Source organism: Aquarana catesbeiana, linkage group LG01 (assembly GCF_042186555.1).
Source record: "Aquarana catesbeiana isolate 2022-GZ linkage group LG01, ASM4218655v1, whole genome shotgun sequence".
NCBI lineage: Eukaryota > Metazoa > Chordata > Amphibia > Anura > Ranidae > Aquarana > Aquarana catesbeiana.
In genome coordinates this window covers 416,453,005-416,479,173 of record NC_133324.1, presented here as the reverse complement: position 1 = coordinate 416,479,173, position 26,169 = coordinate 416,453,005, and positions in this window count along the sequence as shown.

The window sequence follows — 26,169 nt, the reverse complement described above, 5'->3', positions numbered from 1 at the left end:
CTAGATAATCTCCCACCATACAATGCAGAACTTGCCAATGGGATACGAAAGCTGACAGCCCTGGATCCCGAGGACTAAAAAAAAATATTGAAATGCATCACTGAGACGGCCCCCTTCTCCACCATTCCTCTCTTGACCAGCAGAAGCCTAAAAACAATGTTTTCTACCAGACTGTAACCTACCAGAGTCAGGAAAGATGTTACATAAACTCCTCTTTAAGGTATTCTCCTGAAATTTAATCTTCTGCTCCCTCTGTGGGGATGGGATGAGTTCCGAGACTTTCCCTTGCAACTGTGGTTAGGGGGGTTGCCAACCAACAGTGATCCTTCTCCTTGCTGCCAAATATTCTTGGGATCCTTTTGCAGGCTTTGAAGAATAAGGGAGTCCATGCACCCCAAGTTTGCGTAGGCATTAGAAGCAGACTCCTTGGGGTCATGGAGGATTACAGTTTCTGGAACTGCCTCCTTCTAGCCACGTACTACTCTCAAGGGTTCTGGGGATGTAAAACCATCTGTTAAGGGTTGACATATGTCTTGCTTTGCTTCAATGCCTCCAAAACTGCCAGAAGCCTCCTCCTCTTCTCTCTTCTCGTGTGTGTTCTGTGGCATGGTAAGAATGGTGTCTACATAAAGCAGGCTTTGAGAGGAAAGGAAGTCCTCCTCTTCCTCCCACTGCTCTGCATCGAGTGCCCTGTCCATAATGCCATGCAGAGTCTGCTCCAGCAGGAACACAACATGGATTGTGTCACTAAAGCATACATTGTCATGGCTCAACATCCTTATGACCTCCTCAAATGGCGGCAGTACAGTGCATGCATCCCTTAGGAGCCATTGGCCTTGGGGAAAAAAGCAGAGCCTGTCGTTGTGCCATACTCACACAGGTACTCATTTATGGCCCTCTGCTGCAGGTGTGAACCACCTCTGGCCTGCCCCTGCAGAGAAATGTGCCTGCTATAGTCTACAGCTGGTGGTGAGCTACTGGCAGATGTGCTTCAAGGACTTGGGACTATACCATCATCCCTATCAGTGGAGGCTGCTGAGAGGTCATGAGGTACAATGGTGGTAGATGGAAAGGTGAGGAGCGAGGAGGAGCAGAATTGCATCCCTTTTGCGTGGCTTTCAAGTGCTCTTGCCAATTGGCTAAGTGGTGGGAGGTTAAATGCCTTGTCAAGTATATGGTACCCAAATGGCTGGTGTTTTTGCCACTCTTGATGTGCTTGAGGCAAAGCTGTGGGAAGTTGGCCAGGAGATAACAGCTCCACAATCTGGTGGAATAGGGTGGCTTCTCTCTACTCTTCCATGATGGCTGCCTCTTTGGGGTTGTGCCTCACCCTAATTTTTCTCCTCTGCTGTATCCGGCACCCAAGTCACATCGGTGACCTCATCATGATGATCCCCTCCATCCTCATTATCACTTGAGACAACTTAGCAATGTGCTGTGGCTGGGGGAACATGACTGCCAATGTATTGTTTATCAGTGTTCTCCCCTCTCTGTAGGCTAATTTCCCTACTTTCCTTAACCTTAGAACCAAGATCTGAATCAAGTAATGGCTGTGCATTGTCAAGAAGCAAGTGGCTGATGCTGTTTTCAAATAACTCTGCTGACTCCTCTATGCCTGATGCTAGGGCTAGGGCCAGAGTAGCTGTGGACAAGGAATCAGAATAAGCCACTCTGGAAGCTGTGGTGGACTGTGCACTAGTCTTTGCTTGAGTGACGAGGAGGATGAGGATGGTTTAGTAAGCCAGTCCACCACCTCCTCTGAATGCTGTGGCTGGATAGCATGGGCAACATCATTAAATAGAGGAAATGATGCCCTGCCTGAGGATGGACCATGTTCACCTTTACCTGAGGACACATACGCTGCTGGCTCCCTCACAGTGGCACGGGAACGTTTGCCTCCTCTTGTTGGCCTGCCAGACATGATGGGGAGCACTTATTAACAAAATGTAATAAAGATGTGGAATAATTAAACTTGCAGTAACGGACCAAAGTATATTGCGTTAAACGTGCACTAATACACTGAAATATATTTCAGTAAATGTGCAGTGACGCACTGAAATGTACTGTGGTAAACTTACAGTAACACTCTGAAATATACTGCATGAGACTTCAAGTAATGCACTGAAATATAATGCGTTAAACGTGCAGTAACACTCTGGAATATACTGCATGAGACTTCCAGTAATGCACTGAAATATACTGCGTTAAACATGCACATGCAACGTACTTTAATATGCTGCATTAAACGTGCAGTAACGCACGGAAATATACTGCGTTAAATGTGCAGTAACACACTGAAGTATACCACGTTAAATATGCAGGAATGCACTGAAATATACTGTGTTTAATGCGCAGTAATGCACTGAAATGTACTGTGTTAAATGTGCACTAACACACTGAAATTTACTGCTTTAATCATGCAGTAATGCACTGAAATATGCTGCGTTAAATGTGCAGTAACACACTGAAATATACTGTGTTAAACATGCAGTAATGCGCTGAAATTTAATGCAATGAACGTGTAGTAATGCGCTGAAATGTACTGTGTTAAACATACAGTAAAACACTGACGTATACTGCATTAAGCATGCACTAATGCACTGAAATATACTGCATTAAATGTGCAGTAATGCACTGAAATGTACTGTGTTAAACGTGCACGAATGCACTGAAATATACTGCGTTAAACGTGCAGTAATACACTGAAACATACTGCGTGAGACTTGCAATAATGCACTGAAATATAGTGCGTTAAATGTGCAGTAACACACTGAAATGTACTGCACTAAACATGCAGTAATGCACTGAAATATACCTCATTAAATATGCAGTAAAGCACTGAAATATACTGCATTAAACACACACTAATGCACTGAAATATATTGTGTTAAACGTGCAGTAATGCACTGAAATTTAATGTTAAACGTACACTAATGCACTGACATATACTGCGTTAAACATGCAGTAATGCACTGAAATATACTGCAATAAACATGTAGTAAAACATGAAATAAAAAAAAATATGCACTGAAATATAGTGCGTTAAATGTGCAGTAACACACTGAAGTATACTGCATTAAATGTGCAGTAATGCACTGAAATATACTGTGTTAAACTTGCAGTAATGCACAGAAGTATACTGCATTAAACGTGCACTAATGCACTACAATATGCTGCATTAAATGTGCACTAATGCACTGAAATATACTGCGTTAAACATGCAGCAATGCACTGAAATATACTGCACAAGACTTCCAGTAATGCACTGAAATATACTGCGTTAAACATGCAGTAACGCACTTTAATATGCTGTGTTAAACATGCAGTAACGCAATGAAATATACTGCGTTAAACGTGCAGTAACACACTGAAATATACTGCGTTAAATACGCAATAATGCACTTAAATATACTGTGTTAAATGTGCAGTAATGCACTGAACTATGCTGCGTTAGGTGTGCAGTAATACACTGAATTATGCTGCGTTAAACGTGCAGTAACACACTGAAATATACTGCGTTAAACGTGCAGTAATGTCCTAAAATTTACTGCAATAAACATGCAGTAACGCACTGATATATACTGCATTAAATATGCAGTAAAGCACTGAACTATACTGCATTAAATGTGCAGTAATGCACTGAAATATACCGAATTAAACGTGCAGTAACACATTGAAATATACTGCACTAAATATGCAGTAATGCACTGAAATATGCCGCATTAAATATGCAGTAAAACACTGAAATATACTGCATTAAACACACACCAATGCACTGAAATATACTGCGTTAAATGTGCAGTAATGCACTAAAATGTAATGTTAAACATGCACTAACGCACTGACATATACTGCGTTAAACATGCAGTAATGCACTGAAATATACTGCAATAAACATGCAGTAACGCACCGAAATATACTGTATTAAACTTGCAGTAATGCGCTGAAATATTCTGTGTTATACATGCAATAACACACTGAAGTACACTGCATTAAATGTGCAGTAATGCGATGAAATATACTGTGTTAAACATGCATTAACGCACTTTAATATGGGGCATTAAATGTGCAGTAATGCATTGAAATATGCTGTGTTAAACGTGCAGTAACACGCTGAAATCTACTGCTATAAATGTGCAGTAACGTGCTGAAATTTACTGCAATAAACGTGCAGTAATGCACTGAAATGTGCTGCATTAAATATGCAGTAACTATTAGGAATCATAAATCAGACGGAGACAGAAGTATAGTTAAATCACAATTGTTTATTAATAATAATAATAATAATAATAAGGTAAACAGAGTAAGCGTAGTCAAAACAAGCCAGAGTTCAGTAACCGGATCGGATAGTCAGCCAAGCAAATGTAAGAGAGCCAGAGATAAACGTAGTAGTACAGCAAGCAGGATCAGGAGCCAGAACATCAGCCGAGCAAGTCTTCAACAGGAACACAGGAGAAAGTCTCTGTGATGTTGACAAAGGCGAAGGCAGAGATCAAGTGAGCTGGAGGACTTTAAGTAGGCAGGACTGACGAGCAGAATCAACAACAGCTGGGTAACTGTGGAGAGAAATGGGAGCTGGCAATTAGCCGACGGCTGAGTGGCCAGCTCAGAGAAGGAAGAGCAGAGCCCAGCCCTGAAAGTACCCCCTCCTCAATGACCCCTCCCCCTTGGAGGACCACTGGGCTTGAGGGGAAAACGTCTATGGAAATCACGGAGGACAGGGGCATGTACATCTGAGGATGAGACCCAAGAGCGTTCCTCCGGACCGTACCTCTTCCAATGCACCAGGTACTGTATGCACCCACGGAACCTACGGGAGTCAACAATGGATTGTATTTCATACTCCTCATGGTTCTCAACCTGTATAGGGTGAGGACATGGCACCGAGGTGGTAAAGCGATTGCAGACCAAAGGTTTCAATAAGCAGACATGAAACACATTTGAGATGTGCATACTAGGAGGAAGGTCCATGGCATAAGCCACTGGGTTAATCCTGCGAAGGATACGGAAAGGCCCAACAAAACGAGGTGTAAACTTCAAAGAAGGAACACGAAGTCGGAGGTTGCAAGATGACAGCCAGACTCTGTCCCCAACCTGGTAGGAAGGTGAGGGCAGGCGTCTGCAGTCAGCATGGAGTCTGTACCTATCGTTAGCATGTTGCAAAGCCTCTTGAACGTGTGCCCAAGTGGAACGAAGAGCACGGAGATGCTCCTCTAACGCAGTAATACTCTGTGGAAACAAACGAGTCAAGCAACATGGAAGGTTGGAAGCCATAATTCACCATAAATGGGGACAATCGTGAAGCCGAATTCAAGACACTGTTGTGAGCAAACTCTGCCCACGGTAATAGGTCTGACCAGTTGTTATGATGGTCAGAAATAGGGATGAGCTTCGAGTTCGAGTCGAACATAACAATTTGGGGTGTTCACGGCAAATTCGAAATGCCGCGGAACACCCTTTAAAAGTCTATGGGAGAAATCAAAAGTGCTAATTTTAAAGGCTTATATGCAAGTTATTGTCATAAAAAGTGTTTGGGGACCTGGGTCCTGCCCCAGGGGACATGGATCAATGCAAAAAAAGTTTTAAAAACGGACGTTTTTTCAGGAGCAGTGATTTTAATAATGCTTAAAGTCAAACAATTAAAGTGTAATATCCCTTTAAATTTCATAGCTGGGGGGTGTCTATAGTATGCCTGTAAAGGGGCGCATGTTTCCCGTGTTTAGAACAGTCTGACAGCAAAATGACATTTCGAAGGAAAAAACCCATTTAAAACTACTCGCGGCTATTGCATTGCTGGTCCGAAAATACACATAGAAGTTCATTGATAAAAACGGCATGGGAATTCCCCACAGGGGAACCCCGAACCAAAATTTAAAAAAAAAATGACGTGGGGGTCCCCCTAAATTCCATACCAGGCCCTTCAGGTCTGGTATGGATATTAAGGGGAACCCCGCCCAAAATTTTAAAAAAAAATGACGTGGGGGTCCCCCTAAATTCCATACCAGACCCTTCAGGTCTGGTATGGTTTTTAAGGGGAACCCCGCGCCAAAAAAAAAAAAAACAGCATGGGGTTCCCCCAAAAATCCATACCAGACCCTTATCTGAGCACGCAACCTGGCAGGCCGCAGGAAAAGAGGGGGGACGAGAGTGTGGCCCCCCTCCTGAACCGCACCAGGCCACATGCCCTCAACATTGGGAGGGTGCTTTGGGGTAGCCCCCCAAAACACCTTGTCCCCATGTTGATGAGGACAAGGGCCTCATCCCCACAACCCTGGCCGGTGGTTGTGGGGGTCTGCAGGCGGGGGGCTTATCGGAATCTGGAAGCCCCCTTTAACAAGGGGACCCCCAGATCCCGGCCCCCCCTGTGTGAAATGGTAAGGGGGTACTTACCCCTACCATTTCACTAAAAAACTGTCAAAGATGTTAAAAATGACAAGAGACAGTTTTTGACAATTCCTTTATTTAAATGCTTCTTCTTTCTTCTTTCTTCTATCTTCCTTCATCTTCTTCTTCTTCTGGTTCTTCTGGTTCTTCCTCCGGCGTTCTCGTCCAGCATCTCCTCCGCGGCGTCTTCTATCTTCTTCTCCTCGGGCCGCTCCGAACCCATGGCATGGGGGGAGGCTCCCGCTCTTCTCTTCATCTTCTTCATCTTCTTCTTCATCATCTTCTTCTCTTCTTCTTTTCTTCACTTCTTCTCTTCTTCATTTTCTTCTCCGGGCCGCTCCGCATCCATGCTGGCATGGATGGAGGCTCCCGCTGTGTGACGGTGTCTCCTCGTCTGACGGTTCTTAAATAACGTGGGCAGGGCCACCCGGTGACCTCGCCCCCCTCTGACGCACGGGACATGACGGGACTTCCCTGTGGCATTCCCTGTGATGTCACAGGGAAGTCCCGTCAAGTCACCGTGCGTCAGAGGGGGGCGGGATCACCGGGTGACCCCGCCCCCCATTATTTAAGAACCGTCAGATGAGGAGACGCCGTCACACAGCGGGAGCCTCCCTCCATGCCAGCATGGATGCGGAGCGGCCCGGAGAAGAAAATGAAGAAGAGAAGAAGAGAAGAAAAGAAGAGGAGAAGAAGATGAAGAAGAAGATGAAGAAGCTGAAGAGAAGAGCGGGAGCCTCCCCCCATGCCATGGGTGCGGAGCGGCCCAAGGAGAAGAAGATAGAAGACGCCGCGGAGGAGATGCTGGACGAGAATGCTGGAGGAAGAACCAGAAGAACCAGAAGAAGAAGAAGATGAAGGAAGAAAGAAGAAGCATTTAAATAAAGGAATTGTCAAAAACTTTCTCTTGTCATTTTTAACATTTTTGACAGTTTTTTAGTGAAATGGTAAGGGTAAGTACCCCCTTACCATTTCACACAGGGGGGAGGGCAAAGCACCCTCCCAATGTTGAGGGCATGTGGCCTGGTGCGGTTCAGGAGGGGGGCCACACTCTCGTCCCCCCTCTTTTCCTGTGGCCTGCCAGGTTGCGTGCTCAGATAAGGGTCTGGTATGGATTTTTGGGGGGACCCCACGCCGTTTTTTTTTTTTTTTTTTGGCGCGGGGTTCCCCTTAAAATCCGTACCAGACCTGAAGGGTCTGGTATGGAATTTAGGGGGACCCCCACGTCATTTTTTTTTAAATTTTGGTTCCGGGTTCCCCTGTGGGGAATTCCCATGCCGTTTTTATCAATGAACTTCTATGTGTATTGTCGGACCGGCAATGCAATAGCCGCGAGTAGTTTTAAATGGGTTTTTTCCTTCGAAATGTCATTTTGCTGTCAGACTGTTCTAAACACAGGAAACATGCGCCCCTTTACAGGCATACTATAGACACCCCCCAGCTATGAAATGTAAAGGAATATTACAGTTTTATTGTTTCACTTTAAGCATTATTAAAATCACTGCTCCTGAAAAAACGGCCGTTTTTAAAACTTTTTTTGCATTGATGCATGTCCCCTGGGGCAGGACCCAGGTTCCCAAACACTTTTTATGACAATAACTTGCATATGAGCCTTTAAAATTAGCACTTTTGATTATTCATGTTCATGTCCCATAGACTTTAACGGTGTTCGCGTGTTCGAACGAACTTTTTTCCTGTTCGCATGTTCTGGTGCGAGCCGAACAGGGGGGTGTTGGGCTCATCCCTAGTCAGAACTATAGCAACGTAAGAATTGCTCCAAGGACTGATTGGCTAGTTCTGCGGCCCCATTAGACTGCCGGTGATACGCAGAGGAGAAAGCGTGCTGAATTCCCAACTGTGCACAAAAGACTCGCCAGAACCGGGACACAAACTGACTACCCCTGTCCGAGACAATCACCTTGGGTAGCCCATGTAAGCAAAAGATCTCCCGAGCAAAAATGGAAGCCAGTTCCTTAGAAGTGGGCAGCTTCTTAAGTGGAATACAATGACACATCTTTAAGAACTGGTTAACCACCATAAGGATAACAGTGCTGCCTTGGGATTTGGGTAAATTCACAATGAAATCCAGGTGGGTCCAGGGCCTCTCTCTATTGGGTATGGGTTGTAGGAGGCCCACTGGAAGGTGTCGTGGAGTCTTACTCTGAGCACACACGGAACAGGCAGCTACGAAGGCAGTTACATCAGCCCGTAGAATAGGCCACCAGAATTATTGGGAAATGGCCCAAACGAGTTAATTCTTCCCAGGGTGGCCAGCTGCCTTGGGAGAATGGTAAGTCTGGAGCACGGCAGTACAAAGACTCTCTGGGACAAAGCAGCGGTCACAAGGTTTCTCAGGAGGAGCATGGACCTGAGCAGCAAGAATTTTGTCACCCAAAGGAGAAGTAAGACTAGTGCAAACCATAGCCAGAATATGATTAGGAGGAATCACAGGAACCGAAACCGACTCCAAATTGGAAGTGGAGGAAAATTGTTGTGACAAGGCGTCAGCCCTTACATTCTTAGTACTGGGTAAGAATGAGACAATGTAATTAAAACTCAACAAGAAAAGACCCCATTGCGCCCTTCTGGGAGAGAGGCGCTTAGCCTCAGACAAGAATGTGAGATTCTTATGGTGGGTAAGAATGAGAACCGGCACAGTGGTACCTTCAAGGAGATGTCTCCATTCTTTCAGGTCTAAAATGATCGCCAACAGCTCTCTGTCACTAATCTCGTAATTGCACTCCGCAGGTGACAATTTCTTGGAAAAGTAGCCACACGGATGCATAGCGCTCTCAGAGTTAGGATGTTGAGACAGAAGGGCTCCAACTCCAGTCTCAGAAGCATCAACTTCTAGGATAAAAGGCAACGTCGGATAAGGTTGTGCCAACACAGGAGCAGAAACAAAGGCAGCCTTGAGACTCTCAAAGGCCTTAATGGGCTCCGGAGACCATCTCTGTGGGTTACCATCCTCTCTAGTCATATCAGTTAGGGGCTTGACCAGAGACGAGAAGTTATGAATAAACTTCCGATAATAGTTGGCAAAGCCCAGGAAACGCTGCAGAGGACGTAAACCCACGGGTCTGGGCCACTGTAGGACTGCCGAAAGTTTCTCTGGGTCCATTGAAAAACCAGTAGTGGAAATGACAGGAATTGAACCTGTTCACGATGGAACTCGCACTTCTCCAGTTTACAATAGAGATTGTTTTCTCTTAGTTTCTGAAGCACACCACAGACATCTGTGTGGTGACTCTCCAGGGACTTGGAAAATATGAGGATATCATCGAGATAAACCACCACACATAACTGCAACAAATCTCGGAGGACATCATTAATAAATTCCTGGAAAACTGCCGGGGCATTACAAAGGCCAAAAGACTTTTGGAGGTACTCATAATGGCCTGTTCTGGTATTAAACGTAGTTTTACACTCGTCGCCCTCCTTAATCTGCACGAGATTGTATGTCCCTCTCAAATCAAGCTTCGTGAAAACCGTTGCTCCCTTGAGGCAGTCAAATAACTCTGTAATCAATGGAATCTGGTAGGCATTTTTAATCGTGAAACAATTGAGACCCCTATAATCAATACAAGGTCTTCACAAAGAAGAAACCAGCACCAGCAGGAGATGAGAATTTGTGGATGAAACCTCGAGAAAGTGCATCTGCAACATACTCCTCCATGGCCTTATCCTCCAAAACCGAAAAGGGTAAACCCAGCCACGAGGGGGTATGGAACCAGGTTGAAGGTCAATTGCACAATCATAAGGCCGGTGTGGAAAACTACCGGCTTGACCTTTGTCAAAGATATCACTAAAATCGCGGTACTCCTCTGGCAGAGAGGAGAGTGAAGAGGTGCCCAGGACCTTGGCTACCTTCTGGAAGCATGTCTCACTGCATTGTGGTGACCAGGAGAGAACCTCAGTATGGAGCCAATCAAAAGAGGGGTTGTGCCTCTGTAACCAAGGATAACCAATAACCAGCGGAAACCTAAGTGAGGAAATAACTTGGAATTGGATTATCTCATGGTGAAGAGCCCCTACAGCCATGGACAACGTAACCCTCTCATGAGTCACATGGGCAGGCTGTAGAGGTCTCCCATCAAGAGCCTCAATGGCAAGTGGAGTGTCATGCAGCTGCAGCGGAATCGAGTGCTGCGATACAAAGGCAGCATCAATGAACAGGCCTGCAGCCCCAGAGTTGATTAGATCCTGTATCTCGATGGACGACTCAGCCTAAGAAAGGGTGACCGAAACCAGGGGCTTATCCTTCTGGATAATTGGGGACAAAACAATGCCACCTAAGGTCTGTTCATGACAGGACCTCACGGTTCGTGCGTTCCCTGGACTAATAGGACAAGACTTCAAAAAGTGACCTGCCTGGCTACAATAAAGGCACAATCTCTTCCTCTTCCTAAAGGCTCTCTCATCTGCAGAGAGACACATGAAGCCCAAGTGCATGGGTTCATCTTCACTGACCAACTCGGTACCAGGAGGCATGGGAGGTGAGGGAGGCATGGGTGGGACTGCAAAGCTCGAAGGCAAATGTACAGGAGGCTTCCGCAAGCGCTCCTTAAAAGAGAGACTTTCTCTGAGTCTGAAGTCAATGAGGATGGCAAACGTAATCAACCTCTCCAGCTCAGTGGGTATATCTCGGGCTGCTATCTCATCCTTGATGGAATCCGAGAGACCATGAGAAAAAGCACAAGGGCCTCATTGTTCCAAGCAACCTCTGCTGCCAGAGTACGAAATTCAATGGCGTAGTCGGCAACAGTTCTTTTACTCTGTTTGATGGACATGAGGCACTTGGCAGCAGAAGCAGAGCGTGCAGGAATGTCAAATCCCCTTTTAAAGGAGACTACAAAGTCAGGGTAACTCAAGACTACAGGTTTTTGCATCTCCCATAGAGGATTTGCCCAGGCCAAGGCTCTCTCAGAAAGCAAAGATATCACGAAACCTACTTTGCTTCTGTCCGTGGGAAATGCCTGGGGCAGCACCTCAAATTAAATCTCAGCCTGTTTGAGAAACCCTCTGCATTGAACTGGATATCCCCCAAATCACTGGGGAAGCAGAGCAGAACCAGACATACCTCTTATAGAGGTAATACTCAAGGCGGGTGCCTGCTCAGAGACTGACGCAGCAGCAGGGTAGGCCTGCAACTCAGGTTGTAACGCTATGGCAAACTGATCCATGCTTTGATCTTGCTCATCCAATCTGGAAAAAATATTACCAACAAGTGGATTGACTGTATATTCTGAATTCATGGCCTTTGCCTACTATCAGGAACCATGAATCAGACTGAGACAGAAGTATAGTTAAATCACACTTGTTTAATAATAATAAGTAGGGAGGAACAGCGAACAATTTGGGGTGTTCGCGGCAAATTCGAATGCCGCGGAACACCCTTTAAAAGTCTATGGGAGAAATCAAAAGTGCTAATTTTAAAGGCTTATATGCAAGTTATTGTCATAAAAAGTGTTTGGGAACCTGGGTCCTGCCCCAGGGGACATGTATCAATGCAAAAAAAAGTTTTAAAAAGGACCGTTTTTTCAGGAGCAGTGATTTTAATAATGCTTAAAGTCAAACAATAAAAGTGTAATATCCCTTTAAATTTCGTAGCTGGGGGATGTCTATAGTATGCCTGTAAAGGGGCGCATGTTTCCTGTGTTTAGAACAGTCTGACAGCAAAATGACATTTCAAAGGAAAAAACCCATTTAAAACTACTCGCGGCTATTAATGCATTGCCGGTCCGACAATACACATAGAAGTTCATTGATAAAAACGGCATGGGAATTCCCCATAGGGGAACCCCGAACCAAAATTTAAAAAAAAAATGACGTGGGGGGTCCCCCTAAATTCCATACCAGGCCCTTCAGGTCTGGTATGAATATTAAGGGGAACCCCGGCCAAAATTTTAAAAAAATGACGTGGGGGTCCCCCTAAACTCCATACCAGACCCTTCAGGTCTGGTAAGGATTTTAAGAGGAACCCCGCGCCAAAAAAAAAAAAAACGGCATGGGGTCCCCCCAAAAATCCATACCAGACCCTTATCTGAGCATGCAACCTGGCAGGCCGCAGGAAAAGAGGGGGGGACGAGAGTGCGGCCCCCCTCCTGAACCGTACCAGGCCACATGCCCTCAACATTGGGAGGGTGCTTTGGGGTAGCCCCCCAAAACACCTTGTCCCCATATTGATGAGGACAAGGGCCTCATCCCCACAACCCTGGCCGGTGGTTGTGGGGGTCTGCGGGCGGGGGGCTTATCGGAATCTGGAAGCCCCCTTTAACAAGGGGACCCCCAGATCCCGGCCCCCCCTGTGTGAAATGGTAAGGGGGTACTTACCCCTACCATTTCACTAAAAAAACTGTCAAAAATTTTAAAAATGACAAGAGACAGTTTTTGACAATTCCTTTATTTAAATGCTTCTTCTTTCTTCTATCTTCCTTCATCTTCTGGTTCTTCCTCCGGCGTTCTCATCCAGCATCTCCTCTGTAGCGTCTTCTATCTTCTTCTCCTCGGGCCGCTTCGCACCCATGGCATGGGGGGAGGCTCCCGCTCTTCTCTTCATCCTCTTCTCTTCTTCTTTTCTTCTCTTCTTCATTTTCTTCTCCGGGCCGCTCCGCACCCATGCTGGCATGGAGGGAGGCTCCCACTGTGTGACGGCGTCTCCTCGTCTGACGGTTCTTAAATAACGGGGGGCGGGGCCACCCTCTGACGCACGGGACATGATGGGACTTCCCTGTGGCATTCCCTGTGATGTCACAGGGAAGTCCCGTCAAGTCACCGTGCGTCAGAGGGGGGCGGGGTCACCGGCTGGCCCCGCCCCCCGTTATTTAAGAACCGTCAGACGAGGAGACGCCGTCACACAGCTGGAGCCTACCTCCATGCCAGCATGGATGCGGAGCGGCCCGGAGAAGAAAATGAAGAAGAGAAGAAGAGAAGAAGATGAAGAAGAAGATGAAGAAGATGAAGAGAAGAGCGGGAGCCTACCCCCATGCCATGGGTGCGGAGCGGCCCGAGGAGAAGAAGATAGAAGACGCCGCAGAGGAGATGCTGGATGAAAACGCCGGAGGAAGAACCAGAAGAGCCAGAAGAACCAGAAGATGAAGGAAGATAGAAGAAAGAAGAAGCATTTAAATAAAGGAATTGTCAAAAACTGTCTCTTGTCATTTTTAACATTTTTGACAGTTTTTTAGTGAAATGGTAGGGGTAAGTACCCCCTTACCATTTCAAACAGGGGGGAGGGCCGGGATCTGGGGGTCCCTTTGTTAAAGGGGGCTTCCAGATTCCGATAAGCCCCCCACCCGCAGACCCCCACATCCACCGGCCAGGGTTGTGGGGATGAGGCCCTTGTCCTCATTAACATGGGGACAAGGTGTTTTGGGGGGCTACCCCAAAGCACCCTCCCATTGTTGAGGGCATGTGGCCTTGTACAGTTCAGGAGGGGGGGGCCGCACTCTCGTCCCCCCCTCTTTTCCTGCGGCCTGCCAGGTTGCGTGCTCGGATAAGGGTCTGGTATGGATTTTTGGGGGGACCCCATGCCGTTTTTTTTTTTGGCACGGGGTTCCCCTTAAAATCCGTACCAGACCTGAAGGGTCTGGTATGGAATTTAGGGGGACCCCCACGTCATTTTTTTTTAAATTTTGGTTCGGGGTTCCCCTGTGGGGAATTCCCATGCCGTTTTTATCAATGAACTTCTATGTGTATTGTCGGACCGGCAATGCATTAATAGCCGCGAGTAGTTTTAAATGGGTTTTTTCCTTCGAAATGTCATTTTGCTGTCAGACTGTTCTAAACACAGGAAACATGCGCCCCTTTACAGGCATACTACAGACACCCCCAGCTACGAAATTTAAAGGGATATTACACTTTTATTGTTTGACTTTAAGCATTATTAAAATCACTGCTCCTGAAAAAACGTCCCTTTTTAAAACTTTTTTTTGCATTGATCCATGTCCCCTGAGGCAGGACCCAGGTCCCCAAACACTTTTTATGACAATAACTTGCATATAAGCCTTTAAAATTAGCACTTTTGATTATTCATGTTCGTGTCCCATAGACTTTAACGGTGTTCGCGTGTTCGAACAAACTTTTTTCCTGTTCGCATGTTCTGGTGCGAACCGAACAGGGGGGTGTTCGGCTCATCCCTAATAATAAGGTAAACAGAGTAAGCATAGTCAAAACAAACCAGAGTTTAGTAACTGGATCGGGTTGTCAGCCAAGCAAATGTCAGAGAGCCAGAGATAAAGGTAGTAGTACAGCAAGCAGGATCAGGAGCCAGAAGGAACATCAGCCGAGCAAGTCTTCAACAGGAATGCAGGAGAAAGTCTCTGTGATGTTGACAAAGGCGAAGGCAGAGATCAAGTGAGCTGGACGACTTTAAGTAGGCAGGACTGACGAGCAAAATCAACAACAGCTGGGTAACTGTGGAGAGAAATGGGTGCTGGCAATTAGCTGACAGCTGAGCGGCCAGCTCAGAGAAGGAAGGGCTGAGCCCAGCCCTGACAGTAATGCACTGAAATGTACTGTGTTAAATGTGCACTAACGCACTTAAATATACTGTGTTAAATGTGCAGTAATGCACTGAAATGTACTGCATGAGACTTGCAGTAATGCACTGAAATATACTGCATTAAACGTGCAGTAACACACTGAAATATACTGCACTAAACATGCAGTAATGCACTGAAATATGCCACGTTAAATATGCAGTAAAGCACTGAAATATACTGCATTAAACACAGACTAACGCACTGAAATATACTGCATTAAACGTGCAGTAATGCACTGAAATGTAATGTTAAACATGCACTAACGCACTGACATATACTGCGTTAAACATGCAGTAATGCACTGAAATATACTGCAATAAACATGCAGTAACGCACTGAAATATACTGCATTAAACGTGCAGTAATGCACTGAAATATGCTGTGTTAAAAGGGGCAGTAACACACTGAAGTATACTGTGTTAAACATGCAGTAAAGCACTGAAATATACTGTGTTAAACTTGTAGCAAAGCACCAAAGTTTGCTGCGTTAAACATGCACTAATGCACTGAAATATACTGCATTAAACGTGCAGTGACGCACTGAAATATACTGCATGAGACTTGCAGTAATGCACTAAAATATACTGTGTTAAACGTGCACTAACGCACTGAAATATGCTGTTTTAAACATGCAGTAATGCACTGAAATATACTGCATTAAACATACAGTAACACACTAAAATATACTGTGCTAAACATGCAGTAACGCACTGAAATATTCTGCATTAAACGTGCAGTAAGGGACTGAAATGTACTGCATTAAATATGTAGTAACACACTGAAATATACTGCAGGGAGCCTGCCCTAACAAAATAATCTGATACTAAAGTAAAACTGAATGGTGAAACTACACTCAAACTGCATCATTAGCCACTTCCGGACCGCCGCATGCCGATATACGTCCTTAATTTGAAGGGGAATATCGTTGTTATGGCAGCAGCTAGCTGCCATAACCCTGGTATCCTCTTGCTCGGCCAGCAGTCCACTTCAATATATAAGTGGTCTCTGTGGTGGATTCCCCATGAGATCACTTTTATCAGTGGCGGAAAGGGCCCCCCTCCCGCCGCGCTCCGGTGCCCTCCACCGCTTACCAGAGCCGTCGGCAGAAGTGGAGGCGATGGGGTCCTTCTGCTGGCTGGGCATGGACTGAAATATACTGCGTTAAATATGTAGTAACACACTGATATATGCTGCAGGAAGCCTGCCCTAACAAAATAATCTGATACTAAAGTAAAAATGAATGGTGAGACTACACTCAAACTGCACTATCACTACCACTTCCGGACCGCCGCATGCCGATATACGTCCCTAATTTGAAGGGGGATATTGTTGTTATGGCAGCAGCTAGCTGCCATAACCCTGGTATCCTCTTGTTTGGCCAGCAGTCCACTTCAATATATAAGTGGTCTCTGTGGTGGATTCGCCACGAGATCACTTTTATCAGCGGCGGAAAGGGCCCCCTCCTGCCACGTTCCGGTGCCCTCCGCGCTTACCAGAGCCATCGGCAGCAGCGGAGGTGATCGGGTCCTTCTGCTGGCTGGGCATGGGGATGAGTGAGGGGAAGATGGCTCCCACTCATCTCCATGACATTGCAGGGTGGAAGCGACGTCAAAATGTCACTTCCGCCCATAGCACTTAATGGGCCATTTTTTTATCCTTTTTTTAAATGACACATTTTTATTTATTTATTTTTATTGCATTTTGGGGTAAAAATGAGATCTGAGGTTTTTTTGACCCAAGATCTCATATTTAAGATGTCCTGTCACGCTTTTTTTCTATTACAAGGGATGTTTACATTCCTTGTAATAGGAATAAAAGCGTCACAATTTTTTTTTTAAATAGTGTAAAAATAAAAAATAAAAGGTAAAATAAATAAGAAAAAAAAAATGTAAGCTCGCGCGCAGAAGCGAATGCATACGTGAGTAGCGCCCGCATATGAAAACGGTGTTCAAACCACACATGTGAGGTATCGCTGCGATCAGTAAAGGGAGAACAATTCAAGCCCTAGATCTCCTCTGTAAGTCAAAACATGCAACCTGTAGAATTTTTTAAACTTCGCCTATGGAGATTTTTAAGGGTAAAAGTTTGTCGCCATTCCACGAGCGTGTTGGGTATAAATTTACTTGGCGTAACATTATCTTTCACAATATTAACCACTTCTGGACCGCCGCACGACGATGTACGTCCATCCTTTGAAGGGGGATACCCCGGTATCCACCTTTTCGTTTGGCAGCCGGCTTTCTGATAAAAGTGGTCCCTGCAGCAGATTCGCCGCAAGATCACTTTTATCAGTGACGGGAGAGGGGCCCCCCTTCCACCGCGATCCGGTGCCCTCCGCCGCTTACCGAAGCAGTCGGTAGCGGCGGAGGCGATCGCGTCTATCTCCGTCCTGTGTCTGGAGATGAGTGAGGCTAAGATGGCACCCACTCATCTCCATGACACTGCTGGGCGGAAGCGACGTCAAAACGTCACTTCCGCCCACGCCTCTTAAAGGCATATTTTTTTCAATGTCATTTTTTTAAATTACTTTTTTTTTTTTATTGCATTTTAGTGTAAATATGAGATCTGAGGTCTTTTTGACCCCAGATCTCATATTTAAGAGGTCCTATCATGCTTTTTTCTATTATAAGGGATGTTTACATTCCTTGTAATAGGAATAAAAGTGACACAATTTTTTTTTTAAAACAGTGTAAAAAAAATAAAATAATCTAAAATAAATAATAATAAAAAAAAAAATTAAAAACCCCCCATCTCGACGAGCTCGCACGCAGAAGCGAACGCATACGCGAGTAGCGCCCGCATATTAAAACGGTGGTCAAATCAAACATGTGAGGTATCGCCATGACCGGTAGAGTGAGAGCAATAATTCTAGCCCTAGACCTCCTCTGTAACGTAAAACATGCAACCTGTAGAATTTTTAAAACATTGCCTATGGAGATTTTTGAGGGTTAAAGTTTGACGCCATTCCAGGAGCGGGCGCAATTTTGAAGCGTGACATGTTGGGTATCAATTTACTTGGCGTAACATTATATTTCACAATATAAAACAATTGGGCTAACTTTACCCTTGTCTTATTTTTTTATTCAAAAAAGTGAATTTTTTCCAAAAAAAGTGCGCTTATAAGACCGCAAATACCGTGCAAAAAAAAGTATTGCAATGACTGCCATTTTATTCTCTAGCGTGTTAGAAAAAAAAACATATATAATGTTTGGAGGTTCTAAGTCATTTTTTAGCAAAAAAAACCTGTTTTAAACATGTAAACACCTAAAATCCAAAACGAGGCTGGTCCTTAAGTGGTTAAAAACAATTGGGCTAACGTTACTGTTGTCTTATTTTTTTTAATTTAAAAAAGTGTATTTTTCCAAAAGAGTGCACTTGTAAGACTGCTGCGCAAATACGGTGTGAAAGAAAGTATTGCAACTACCGCCATTTTATTCTCTAGGTTGTTAGAAATAAAAATGTATAATGTTTGGAGGTTCTAAGTAATTTTCTAGCAAAAAAAAAACTGTCTTTAACTTGTAGAAAAACACATCTAAAAAAGAGGCTCGGTCCTTAAGTGGCTAGATTCACACTAAAGTGACACTAAAGTAAAAATGAATGGTCAAACTACACTCACACTACACTATCACTAGATACACTCTAAACTGACACTAATGTAAAAATGAATGGTCAAACTACACTCACACTGCACTATTACTAGATTTACACTAAACTGATATTCTACACTGAATCACAGTGAATCACAATAGCACACTATAGCACACTAACTCGCTAGTAGCATTAAACACAGCCCTGTTCTATCTCTCTCCACGACAATATCACACTGCAATTGGCCGCTATGGGGAGAATATTTTTATAGTGTGGGGTGGGACTAAGAGCATTGGGCACAGTCATCATTACTTTCTCCAATCATGACAGGGCTCTGTGCCCTGATTGGGCAAAGCTTTCATTGCTTCAGTCAATCAGGGCTTCCAATGCACTGTGCAGCAGCATAGTGCATTGTGGTCATTCGACGAGGCAAACAAACTGTCGAATGTCCCGACAATTCGGGTGTTCATCGAATGGGCGACCATTCAATGTTCAGCCCGAACTCATGCTTTGGCCGAACTGTTCGCCCAACTCTAGTTCTCATGTTCTTAGATGCTAGTTGCTAATATCTTGCCTCATAAGTAATTTTCTTAATTTTTTTATGCATTTTTCAGAAAATTGATATTTAATATTATTATCATGGCTGTAGTTAATATAAGTAATATTTCCTGACCACATGAATGTATTCTTTTCTGTCCAGTAAATATTTTTTTACAATTTCTACAAATTCTATGCTCTTTTTTTGATTGACATGGAAAGGTATACTTTGCAGAGACAAAATGTCACTACAGTTACCTAATTAAAATAATATTCACTGTACATCTCAGAGTCAGGGGCCAAAATGACAACTAACCAACTTATTGCTAATGGTTCTACCATACTGCATGTCTGTATGTACATTAGAATCATTGCAATGCTACTTTTACTATTTTTGACACTCCAAATGAATGGGGCACATATAAGCTTTGCTATACAAGCAGTCCCCGTGTTACGAACACAATAGGGAGTATAGGTTTGTTCGTAAGTCGAAGTTATTCGTAAGTCGCAACATGGCATTTGTAAGTGTAACTTCCGGTCAGAACACTGTGTTCGTAAGTGTAACTGCCGCCTGTGCATGGATGTGGGATGCTCCGGGTGCTTGTTATGTTATCTGGGGTGTAGTACGGCAGTGTGGGAAGTGCTCGAAAGGTATCCAGGACCCGCGTGGAGCACAAGTGGCAGGCATTTGAGGCCGTTCGTAAGTATGAGTCGTTTGTAACTCGGGTGTTCGTAACTCGGGGACTGCCTGTACCAGTTATTGTACTAGAACTGATTATGCATGGAAGATAAAACCTTAAAAGCATACCTGGGAATTGCATTTTTTTCTGTAAGAAGACAGGTGATATATATATATATATATATATATATATATATATATATATGATGTTACTGAGCATCTACACTAATATTGTGTAACTATGTTAGAGATCTACAAACTATATGACTTTTTCTGCTTCTCAGGAATATGAATAAATATCCAATATACTGGAATGACTTACTTATGCTTTTTAACCCAACTCAAGATAGATTTGGGGAAAGTAAACATTTCTTACACATTTTCTTTATATATTTATATATATTTATTTATCTATGACCTTGATGGTCAGATTGCACCTCACTTCCTGTCCCTATGACCGAAAAGCAAAAAATGACAATTTGACACAGACAGTAATGATAACCTAGATGGTAATTCCAACCCTTTCAGTTTTACTGAAAAATATGTTTGGTTGCAGTCTTTGGTGCTAATTTACTGCTTTTATGACTGCGCTAATTACAGGATCAGAGATCAGGCTCAGAGGACAGTCGCCATAGCAGTGGAAACTCTCACACAGCAACCAGCAGGATAAATACACAAGCAGATTCCCCTGGCGGGTGACATGGGCTCACCCAAGTCATGGGGTTGAAGGACTAACCAGTCTTTACCAGAGCTCCTGATGGTGGAGATGACTTTCGCTGCAATGGAAGTGGAAGCATAGTCGAGGAACAAGCCAAAGGTCGGTAATGAATAATAATGAAGATGCGGATGGGAACAGGGGCAAGAAACTGGTTGAGAATAGCACAATAATCCTGGCAAAGAGGATGTGAAAACAGGACATTTTAAAATAGGAAGTTTGTAGGAGGAACAAGGAGTTCACATTTCACTAGAAAAAAGATAGAAAGTTAATTTTTCCAAGGTGATCAGGCAGGGAGGAGGTCCTGATAACTGAATCTATGCAACTTCAGAAAAACATGAAAGGATGTTACCCGGTATTTATGAACTAGTGTATGATTGGTGTTAATTAGGTAGGGCTGCTCATTATATGAATGCCTGATAGACAGTGAGTTGTGTTCTGGTGAGCTATGATTTTTAAATTTAATTATCTGGAATACCTATTAGTTTTCAAGCCTAAAATTTATAGTTGTGAAATTCTCAAGGTGGCACATTTGAAAAACACACAGATTATTATTTTATATGATAAAAAACATGATTAACATACCCAGGGCTTTTTTCTCAGATAATAGGTGCAGGAACTTCCCCTTCTAAGTCACTCAATCTAACTCACTACCCACCTTTAAACACAGTCCCTTGGTTCCACGCCATACCCACTTCCCAGTACCAGCCCTTTTAGAAAGTACAGAACCAAGTATAATTTTGTTGTGCTAAATAATTTGTATGTGATTTGTTAAAAAGAAAAGCAGTAACATAGATCCTCTACAGCCAGCAACAATAGACCCCATCCCAGCAACAATAAACACCCCCCAGCAGTAACAGATACCCCCACAGCAACAATGGACCACCTGTTACAAAATACAGCAACAATAGATCCACCCCAGCAACAATAGATCCACCCCTGCAACAATAGACCCCCAGCAACATCAACAGATCAACAGATTTCCCAACAGCCTGCAACAATAGACCCTCCAGCAGCCAGCAACAATAGACCTCTCCCTCAACAATTGACCCCCCAGCAATAATAGACCTCCTCAGCAAGAATTGACCCCCATATAAAAATAGATTCCTGCCATCAATAGACCCTCCAGCATACCCCAGTACCCCTTGCCATTACATACAATCAGTGCTGAAGGTGCCAGAACTGTGTCCTCCCACTTTCCCACTGCAAAAAATGCCCTGAACATAACTGAATCAAATATAGAGCTTTTTGAAGAAAAGGTGGGATATGGACAACTCACATATGTGGTAGCTAGTATGTAATTTTATGGCAGGTTTTGGTTCACTTGTGATGCACTAGATAGTTTTGTGAAAAATCTCTGCATGAATGCTATTGTTAAAGCTAGCTATTCTGGTGCAAGGGTGTGACAGACCTAGCCGGGAAAGAGACTTTTGGAGGGGACTGTATGCTAGCCTCTTGCCGATCGATCGGGGGCCCTTGCATTTGGGGGAACGGTGCTCTTTGTGAGCTGTATGTCTGGGGACCCTGGATTTGCCATATTGGAATAGTGGCTGATTCATAATGCTGGGACAGATACTGTTAGGAGATGCTGATGTAAATTCCAACACCTGTCTGTCTATTGTCTGCTAAAATGTTTATTGTAAATAAGTCTACTATGGGATCTAAGAGTGATTAGATCCCCATTGTTATTTGTGTTAATTAACTCTGCTATTGTGTGAAGAAGAGTCTATGTTGATTGTGATAATGTTGATTGGATTTTCTGAACTACAAGACGGCCAGTATGGCCTAACGGTCATGTCTGAGTCATCTAGGCTGTCTAAAGGGATTAGTTAATTAGCTCATGTTAATTAGGTTAATTAGGTTACAGCTGTATTGTTAGAGTAATATGAGCAGGAGGTCTGCACTTCCGCTTTGAGTGTATAAGAGCCTGTATTTTGTCAATAAAGATAGATTCCTGGTTGAACTTACATACAGCCTGCCTGGTGTTTGTTCTGAGCTATCACAACTGGGTTAGAACGGCACATAGCTGTAATTCTAATCCCGGAGCATTGGATGACCGAGCAATCAGATGGTGCGATCTGCAATCTGATTCAATAGCTGCAGAGGAGTGTCGGGAGAGTGGAACCAAGCGAGCAAAGGGGCTCGTTACATTGGTTGGCAGCCGTGGGATTTGCTCTCCAGTTACTGGGACACTCCAAACCAGCCTGCAGGAGAGCCACGCTGAAAGACTTACTTGAGAGCCGTGGAGGGAATGGTGGGATCGTGCTTCCTTGCCGTGAACACATCCAAACCATCACCTGGATCCAAGGTAGCAGGATAGCAGGAGAGGAGAGATACCAGCCACCATGGATAAGGAATTCAGAAGGAGGTTGCAAGAGAAGGAGATACAGCACAGAGGACCCGTATCAGAGCAGGTCCTGCTAGGATGGTTTGATTCTATCCGCTGTGAACTCTGGAAGGAAGCGCTAGCCCGTGAGCAGCGACACCAGGGAAAAGTTCTCCCCTCCATCCATGTGAGGTACTGGTCGCAGTATGAAGTGTGAATGCTGTTTTTGGGGGAACAGCCGAACCAGGAGTGGACAGCCGAGTTAAGCAGGCTGATCTGGGCAGAAATGCGGTTGGACGAGAGCTACAGAGCCCTCCAGTGGTATGTAGCCCAAGTGTGCCCATGGACAGCGGATGACAGCCCCACGGAAGGCTTTGACTACGATGGCCTGGGATTGTTATACTGAAGGCTGTCCAGGGACCCTGACTTTGGAAGTGATCGGGAGTGGCGTTTGGAGGAAATAATGGAGCACAGAGAGTGGAGACGGAATGTCTCAGAAGTGCACTGGGCACTGGAAGATTTGGAGTTTCTGGCCGTTCAGGAATGGGAGTTGGAGATCGCCTACAAACAGCTGTTAGACTCTGCTCAGCAGCAGGGTAGTGCTTCCTTTGCCTGGGACTATCATGAAATACCAGTTGACAACTCTGAAATCCTGGCTGAGGAGTTGACAATGTGGCAGAGTAACGGTGTACTTTGCCAACCTGCCCCCCGCAGCTATGGAGGCGGAGGTCTTATGGCAGATGCAGCAAGTGCTGACTGACCTTGATGAACCTGTTTCTGCATTGGATGATCTTGGATGGAGGAATGTGCCTGTCCAGCAGAATGCCAGAGAATCGGCAGTGGAAAATCTGAAGATTGCCGTCCCCAAACCTGAAGTGCTGACAACAGGGCAGAGCTCTGCTAACCTCTGCCCAGCACTGATAGCATCTTCTGGGTTCCAGGGACAGGAGATGGTGAACCTTTATCCCCAGACACCAGTTGCAGAGACAGGAGATTTGATAGACTTTTCTGCTGAGGAAGAACAACCTGGTGAGCCTTCAGCAGAAGAGGAGCTGTTATTAGGGCCAAACTTCACTATGCTCTGCCCAGCACCAACAGAAGTATCTGTGAAGTTACAAGGAACTTCCCCAGCTGAAGCGCTGGCAATCAGACAGAGGGTCCAAGATCTCTGCCCTACACCTGTGTCGGTTCCGGAGGCTCAGGGTGAGAAGGAGGTGGTCACTTCCCAGCAACAGATCAGGATACAGGGGGAGAAGGGAGAGGAGGTGTTCGTCATCCCTCCCCAACAGTTAGCCGGAGCAGATGGTGTGGGGTTTCCAGCAGAGGGGCTGGCAACAGGGCCGAGTACTGCTGGATTTTGCCCTCAACTAACAGAGCATGGATGTCCTGTGAAGGTGGATGGGACTTCAGTCTCCACCTGTATACCCCAGGGATGCTGGGCAGTCGGCCCAGATCCCCAACAGCATGACGGAGTGAGCCCAGACACCCTGTCTTCTCTCCAGCAGCAGAAAGGACTCCAGGGAGAAGGGCCAGTCCAGGCCTCTCCCCAGCGGCAGATATGTTCTCTGAGAGAGGCAGAGGTTGGCTGGGTGAGTAATGCTTTGTTTGGAACAAATTGTTTACTGTGTGGGTACAGGCATTAGAGGACTGGAACTACTGACTAACTTAGGAGTCAACCCATCTGGGGTCTCCTCCTGTGTTAGTCTCCTGCCAAAAGGGGAGAAATGTGACAGACCTATCCGGGAAAGAGACTTTTGGAGGGGACTGTATGCTAGCCTATTGCCGATCGATCGGGGGCCCTTGCATTTGGGGGAACGGTGCTCTTTGTGAGCTGTATGTCTGGGGACTTGGATTTGCCATATTGGAATAGTGGCTGATTCATAATGCTGGGACAGATACTGTTAGGAGATGCTGATGTAAATTCCAACACCTGTCTGTCTATTGTCTGCTAAAATGTTTATTGTAAATAAGTCTACTATGGGATCTAAGAGTCATTAGATCCCCATTGTTATTTGTGTTAATTAACTCTGCTATTGTGTGAAGAAGAGTCTATGTTGATTGTGATAATGTTGATTGGATTTTCTGAACTACAAGACGGCCAGTCTGGCCTAACGGTCATGTCTGAGTCATCTAGGCTGTCTAAAGGGATTAGTTAATTAGCTCATGTTAATTAGGTTAATTAGGTTACAGCTGTATTGTTAGAGTAATATGAGCAGGAGGTCTGCACTTCCGCTTTGAGTGTATAAGAGCCTGTATTTTGTCAATAAAGATAGATTCCTGGTTGATCTTACATACAGCCTGCCTGGTGTTTGTTCTGAGCTATCACAACTGGGTTAGAATGGCACATAGCTGTAATTCTAATCCCGGAGCATTGGATGACCGAGTAATCAGATGGTGCGATCTGCAAACTGATTCAATAGCTGCAGAGGAGTGTCGGGAGAGTGGAACCGAGCGAGCAAAGGGGCTCGTTACAAAGGGCATTTCTCAGAACCAACTGCTTGAGGAACACACCTATTATTCTGATATTGTTGCCTTATTATTAAAGCTTTACATTAACATTCACTTATATATACTTTGACAACAATTCTGTATAATTAGTAACTCTTAACAGGTACATTATGTAACCAACTTAGACAGACAAGCAATCATAGCACTTATAATTATTTCGCTATATTGATTTTTTTTTCTCCCCCAGTAACTGCAGACAAGTCAGATCTCACACATATTTTATCAGTCACATTTAGTAGTTATTTTAATGTTGCCTCAGAAACTTCCTCATACTGTAATACGTTATTTCAGTATATACAGTAAATGGGTATACCCAATCCACTGCTTTCCCATCATTGTTAGATGTAGAGTAGTGGGTGGCTCTCAGTTTGCATTGCATATGCTTGAAGAAGTTTAGTAAATGGAATCCAAGTTCCTGGTGTATTGACACCAGTTTAACCTTATGGGTATGGGTAGGATGGGCTTTGTTTCTGTCCTCTAAGTCCCTAATGGAGCTTATGAGGGAATCTAAATGCTGCATCCTCCTCCTTTTCTCACCCAATTGAATCAACAGAACTCTGATAAATGCTTTATGTGAGCCAGCTTTAGTAGTAAAGAATTCAGAGAATTGATGTGAGAGCTTGGATGTGTGTTGCGAGTGTTATAGTAGGTAGTTGTTAGCTCTCCAGACATAGGAATTTGGTTGAGAGGGAGAATCTGAGAGTGTATAGCTAATTGGTGCATGATCTGACTATGATGGATATCAGATGATTGCACTTTCTGCAGTAACCATCTATCAAGAAGAAAAAGATAAATCCTTGAGTAGGAATTATGCCAAGGTGAAAAAAAGTGTTATCTCGCTCATTTACATAACAGCAGTCCCCGCAAATTAGTAAGTGCCCTTGCTGTA